The sequence below is a fragment of the Prionailurus viverrinus genome, chromosome C2 (assembly GCF_022837055.1).
Source record: "Prionailurus viverrinus isolate Anna chromosome C2, UM_Priviv_1.0, whole genome shotgun sequence".
Classification (NCBI taxonomy): domain Eukaryota; kingdom Metazoa; phylum Chordata; class Mammalia; order Carnivora; family Felidae; genus Prionailurus; species Prionailurus viverrinus.
In genome coordinates this window covers 36,119,955-36,125,880 of record NC_062569.1, presented here as the reverse complement: position 1 = coordinate 36,125,880, position 5,926 = coordinate 36,119,955, and the positions used below count along the sequence as shown (strand labels likewise).

Sequence of the window (5,926 nt, the reverse complement as noted above, 5' to 3'; positions counted from 1 at the left end):
CGTGAGACTTTTACAGGCGGCATCCCTACTAGGAAGCTCCTGGGTTGGCATTTACCTATATCAGCCTGAGGCCATTTGCTTATGTCACAATCCCTGTCTCCCCACCATGTCTCACTATGCTGGGTGGGTGAGATGTTGGGGCTAGTGGCAGGGGCTGCTGAAGGACACTCCATGCTTCCACAGGATCAGGTCCAGAGTAGGGTTGATGCAAACAGCATCCTGGAGGTTTGTCACCTTTTGGGCTATGGGGTGGATTCAAGAAGCTATATCTCTTTGCTTGAGGTTTTCCCTGCCACTTGGGCTAGTTGATTTCAGGGTATGTCTTCATGGACTGAAAGGTCTGGAATGGTTAATTGGGAGTGGACTGACATGATGTTCCTCTCCCTGGGCTTTTCTGCGTTGATTAAACTCTTAATGCAATGAACAAAGCACCGTATTTACAAATCATGGCAATGCCACATTTAAGGGAAATCAACATTTGGAGAAAGAATTAAAGGGAAAAAAAGATAGAAGTTCACTTAGGCATGCCTTTCAGTAGTCATTGAGTTTGTCAATTGCTGCATAGTCATTGCTGAGTTTCAGGAGGCTTCATGCATATGTCACTCTAAATACTTCTTGGCTTTTTTGTAGCTTCATGGTGTTTGGCTGAGGCTCAAGCTGTTTTCCTCCCCGTGATCTCCCTTTTATCAAGAGGCTGGAACTCTACATGATCTTCTTTAACTTTGCTTTTAGTATATGCTCAGTATTTCTAGAAATGGCCTCATATTTTAGGGGAGAATTTCGCTTTCCTTTACTTTATGCAGCTTGCAAAGATTAAAAGAGAAAGGTTTCATGATCATACTACCCTATGGTATAAACACTGTCTCAGTATTTTTCCAAAAGGGAGCAGAAGTGAGAGCTGAATTTGGCTGTAGGAGTTTATTGTGTAATTTATTATCTCTCCCTGTGATTATCACCTTTATATTAGGAAAGAACATTCACTGAGTGCTAACTGTGCCAGCCACACATTGATTTTAAGTTCCTACAAATGGAAATTCTGGATCATAGCGTGTGTGTTTTATTATTATTTTTTGATAGATTACTATTAAATTACTTATTTAAATGAATGCGTCAGTTTCTACTGACACCAACAATGCATGGGAGATGCTTCCCCCCCGCCCCCATTTTCCCAATTTTCTCAAATATTCTTCTCTATCCTCCAGGCACAGAGGTTTGAGTTTTACTCCTGGATTTATAGTACGTTTTCATCACTGGTCTGTGTAAGGCTCCTTGTTGTTTTAGTTTTTTTTTTTAACTTAAAGTTTTTTATTGAGATATAGTTTAATTACCATGAAAATCACCATTTTAAAGTGAACAATTTGATGGTTTTTAGTATATTCACAAGACTGTGCAACCATCACCACTTGCTAAATCCAGAATATTTTCATCACCCCAAAAAGATACCCTGTGCCCATTACCCATCACTTTCTATGCCCCCTTCCCACATCTCTGGGCAACCATATATCTACTTTGTGTCTCTACGGATTTGTCTATTTTGGACATTTCATATAAATGGAATCATATAGCATATGGCTTTTTGTATCTGGCTTCTTGCATAATGTGTTCAAGGGTCATCCATGTTTTACCATGTATTGGTGTTTATTTTTTTATGGCTGAATAACATTGTAGGTATATACAACATTTTGCTTATCCATTGATGGCCATAGGTGTTTTTCCTACTTCTTGACTATTACGAGTAATGTTGCTGTGAACATTTGTGTTCAGGTTTTTGTATGAACATGTTTTCAGTTCTTTTGAGTATACACCTAGAAGTGGAATTGCAGGGTCATATGGTAACTCTGTGTTTAACTTTTTGAGGAAATGCCAAACTGTGCATCCAAAACAGATGGATTTTACATCTTTCCGTTCCTGTCAGCAATATATGAGTTATAATTTCTCTACACCCTCGCAAAAATTTGTTATTGTTCTCTTAAAATTATTATTATTATAGCCATCATAGTGGGCATGAAAGTGGAATCTCAAAATTACATCTCTTTACCTAGCAATTCCAGTGATAAGAATCTCTCCCAAAGATATACTAGCAAAAAAAAAAAAAAAAAAAAAAAAAAAAAAAAAAGAAGGGAGTTTCACTCATTGTGTTACTTATAATAGCACTATTTTGAGAGTATAAAATGAGAAACAATCCAAATACCCATCAATAGGGAACTGATCAAATAAACTAACATATATCTACACAAACCGAAACATATCCACACAGGTACATCCACTGTCTAATGCAGTTATATAAACCAATGAAAAAGACCTCTGTTGACTGTTTCAAAATGATTTCTCAAATATATTGTTGAGTACAAAAAGCCAGGTGTAGAAATGTGCATGTAATATGCTACTATTCATTTCAAGAAAGGTCTTAAGTCACTGGTTAATCTTTTCCTATGATATTGAAAAATAAACCACAAGATTAGATTTATGAGGGAGGGCAGAAAAAAGATTGAGGGGCCTATACGACCTAATTTATAGAATTGATTTTGAAACTACTTAAATATTTTACATAATTATAGAACAAAATTAAACTAAAAAGCCCAATCCTAAAAATTAAAGCAAAATGAAACAAACGAATCTGTGAAGTGAATTTGTGGCACATATGAAGAGGAATTATTTTAAGTTAGTTTAAAACACAGTTAATTTGGTGATATATCCCTGGGAGGGGGCATTAATCCCTAAGGGGAAACAAAACAAACAAATAAAACAAAGCAAAGAGAAGTTAAATTCTTTCAGTAATGTAGTGTTGGTATTCTTATTCTGGAAATCTTATGTGGGTAAGGCTTTGTTTGTACAGTAAAGCAAACAAGGAATTAGGTTGATGTCAGTGAGAATCACCATTTTGGACAACGGGGAAGGGGCATACAGATGGACAACTGACGAAGCTAAGAAAATTATGTAGTCCTGAATATGAAACTCATGACGTATCTTATCTGGGGGGGAAAAAAAAACCCAAACAGCAACATATTTCTTAACTCCAGCCACTGAAAAGTCCCAGAAACCATGACTTAACCAGTAGTAATGAGCCCTCCGTCTCCTGGATTGTGGTCCTGAATATTACTGAAAAGAAGCCAGGTTCTTTGGAGAAATGGATGATACCAGATGTGGGGCAGGAAATGTACAAGGTAAATGTGGGTTTAGATCTACGTTTCCCAAAACTGAACAGGTCCCCTCTGGCATCCGTTTGTTAGCTGTGCTGGTGGAGGTAGGACAGGAAGGACAGCTTTTCAGCAGGGCAGAGGCAGGTGTGATGGCTCAGGTGTGAAGGAATGAGACCAAATGAGCAGGTGTAGTGATGCTGTGGTACTTGAGCCTGGGGATCCTTGTTAAGACCCAGATAATCGTTCCCCCAGTTGTATGAGTGCTGGCTGCTCACAGTTCACACTTGAACCAATCTCTGGGGATTGTGTTCTGTGGAGAAAAGCTGCCTTGCCCAAGAGTACGCCCCTATTCAGGGAGCACACCTTCCTAAATTAGGACTTTAAATGGCCATCCCACTTACTGAGGAAGTCCGATTGGATTGGCTGAGGTTTACAGTTGAAACTATACTGTAGTTTAGCTTTTTCCTCTGCAAAATCTGATTTCCCTCACTCCCCGAGAGCCCTCTCCAATAAACCTCCTGTGCACAAATCTCCATTTCATAGTCTGTTTCTTGGTGGAATCTGGCCCACGTGAATGAGTATAGGTGCTATTCTGGTTTATAAGCTCCATTCCCCATATGAACCAATATGTTTTATTTCCTCCCACGGGAATAGCTTTCAGGAGGCCTAGCAAGGGACATACCCAGTTGCAAGAATGCACTGCATTCAGAGGAGTTCAAACTATGGATTCTCACTGGGTATTTATAGTTAATTCACAGTCCTCCCAGGCCAGGTATAGTTTACTAATTAGAGGTCATTTTTACCATGAGCAATGTTGCCTGGTAACATAGATGGCATTCCACCTTTATTAGGTTTCCAGGGGAACAGAGCTAGAAAGTTAACCCAAGGTCAGTTTTCCATAGAAAAGGAGAATGAATTTGTTAACCCTATATTTGCATTTGAAAACCCGCAAGTTTGTAAAGATAAGCTTGAAACAGAACAAAAATCCCAACAACCCTCATTTAGGTGATACTACAAAAATACCTTGTTATTTTGAAACCTGGCAAATAAAGGGAAAGAATAATTTATCCAGACTTGGTTATATGGATTGTGCCTTAGGATAATAAATGAGTTGGTAAGGGGAGTTTTCTCTTTATAGAAGTATGCCAGCTGAGAAATGAAGAATGATGAACTTAAGATTCCATCCATTTACATTTATCTCCTACAGAAAAGATGAATCTAGGCAATATTATCGGTGACTGCTAATAGCACAAGAGGGACAACCAGACATTGTGTGCTCCGGATGCAAGTATACAGCACCACCGATGAAGTGTTCTTGCAAAGAGTTCCAGCCTGAATCTGATCAAGCTTCTAGATCTAAATACCAGTTGTTGGGGACAAGATGATATTGGGGTGAGGCAATTTGTAAAATGAAGACTGTGGAAAACTGTTTAGGACAAATGACTGTTTTTTCTTTTTTCTTTCTTTGTTTCTTTTTAATGTTTATTTATTTTGAGAGAGAGAGAGAGAGAGAGAGCGAGCGAGCATGCAGGGTAAAATCATAATAGGGGAGAGTGGCCTAGGCCTGCATTTAAGCATGTGACTTTTTTAAACATTTTTTAAAAGTTTATTTATTTATATTTTGTATGAGTGAGAGAGAGGGGGAGAGAGAGAGAGAGAGAGAGGGCACAAGCAGGGGAAGGGCAGGGAGAGAGAGAGAGAGAGAGAGAGAGAGAGAGAGAGAATCCCAAGCAGTCTCTGCTGTCAGCACAGAGCCAATATGGGGCTTGATTTCATGAACTGTGAGATCAACAGCCAGAGGCTTAACTGACTGAATCACCCAGGCATCCCATGACCATTGTTTTTTCAACAAAGACATTGCAAGGGACACACACACACACACACACACAGATATGAAGGGGAACATTTATAAATTAAAGGGACTTAAGAGACAAGAAACATATTAACCAATTGTAATTCTTGAAACTTAATAAGATTCTGGTTTGAGCAAACTGTGAAAATATTGTTTATGGTCAGTCGAGGGAATTTTAACACTGCCTGAAGACTGGATGATAGGAAGAAATAATTGTTAATTTTTTAGGCTTGATAATAATATTCTGGTAGTATTATTTTAAAAAGTCCTCAACGTTTAGAGATACAGGCAGAAATATTTACAGATTATGTGATAGAATATCAGTTTTCCTTCAAAACATTCTAGACTGTGGGTAATGGATTTGATGAAACCAGATTGGCCATGATTTCATAACCACTGAAGCTGTGAGCATTAGGTTTAGGGGGGCTCATTATTTGATTTCCTTTACTTTTATATGTTTGAGAATTTCCATTATAAGTAATAGAAGCATGTATACACTTAATTTTTTTTTGAGAGAGACATTTTAAATTAATTAATTTATTAATTTTAGAGAGAGAGGGAGAGCGAGTGGGGGCAAACAGAGATTCTCAAGCAGGCTCCCCACTCAGCGTGGAGCTTGACATGGGACTCAATCTCACATCCCTGGATCATGACCTGAGACGAAATCAAGAGTTGAATTCTCAACCAACGTAGCCACATAGGGGCCCTGATACATTTAATTTTTAATATAATAATCTCACTCCTGGGAATCTATCCATAGGTGTTATCCATGTATGAATGTTTAATGTAGCAAAACTAACACAAGAGAAAAAAGATTCTGCAAATAAGCTGAATCCCCAACAGTGACATATGGTTGAATAAATTGTGACACCATGCAGTCATTACAAGGAAATATTTGGAGGCAAACCAGTTCACCTTAGATGAGTTTTCAGGA

General features: G+C 38.3%; 1 long non-coding RNA gene across 1 annotated transcript; it reads left to right on the top strand.

The window, feature by feature from the left end:
• The first annotated feature begins 147 nt into the window (after positions 1-147).
• Positions 148-4,572, top strand: LOC125175129 (uncharacterized). Its single transcript, XR_007155661.1, has 3 exons — positions 148-225; positions 3,021-3,164; positions 4,348-4,572. It is a non-coding gene; the product is annotated as an uncharacterized LOC125175129 (long non-coding RNA).
• Positions 4,573-5,926: the final 1,354 nt, after the last annotated feature.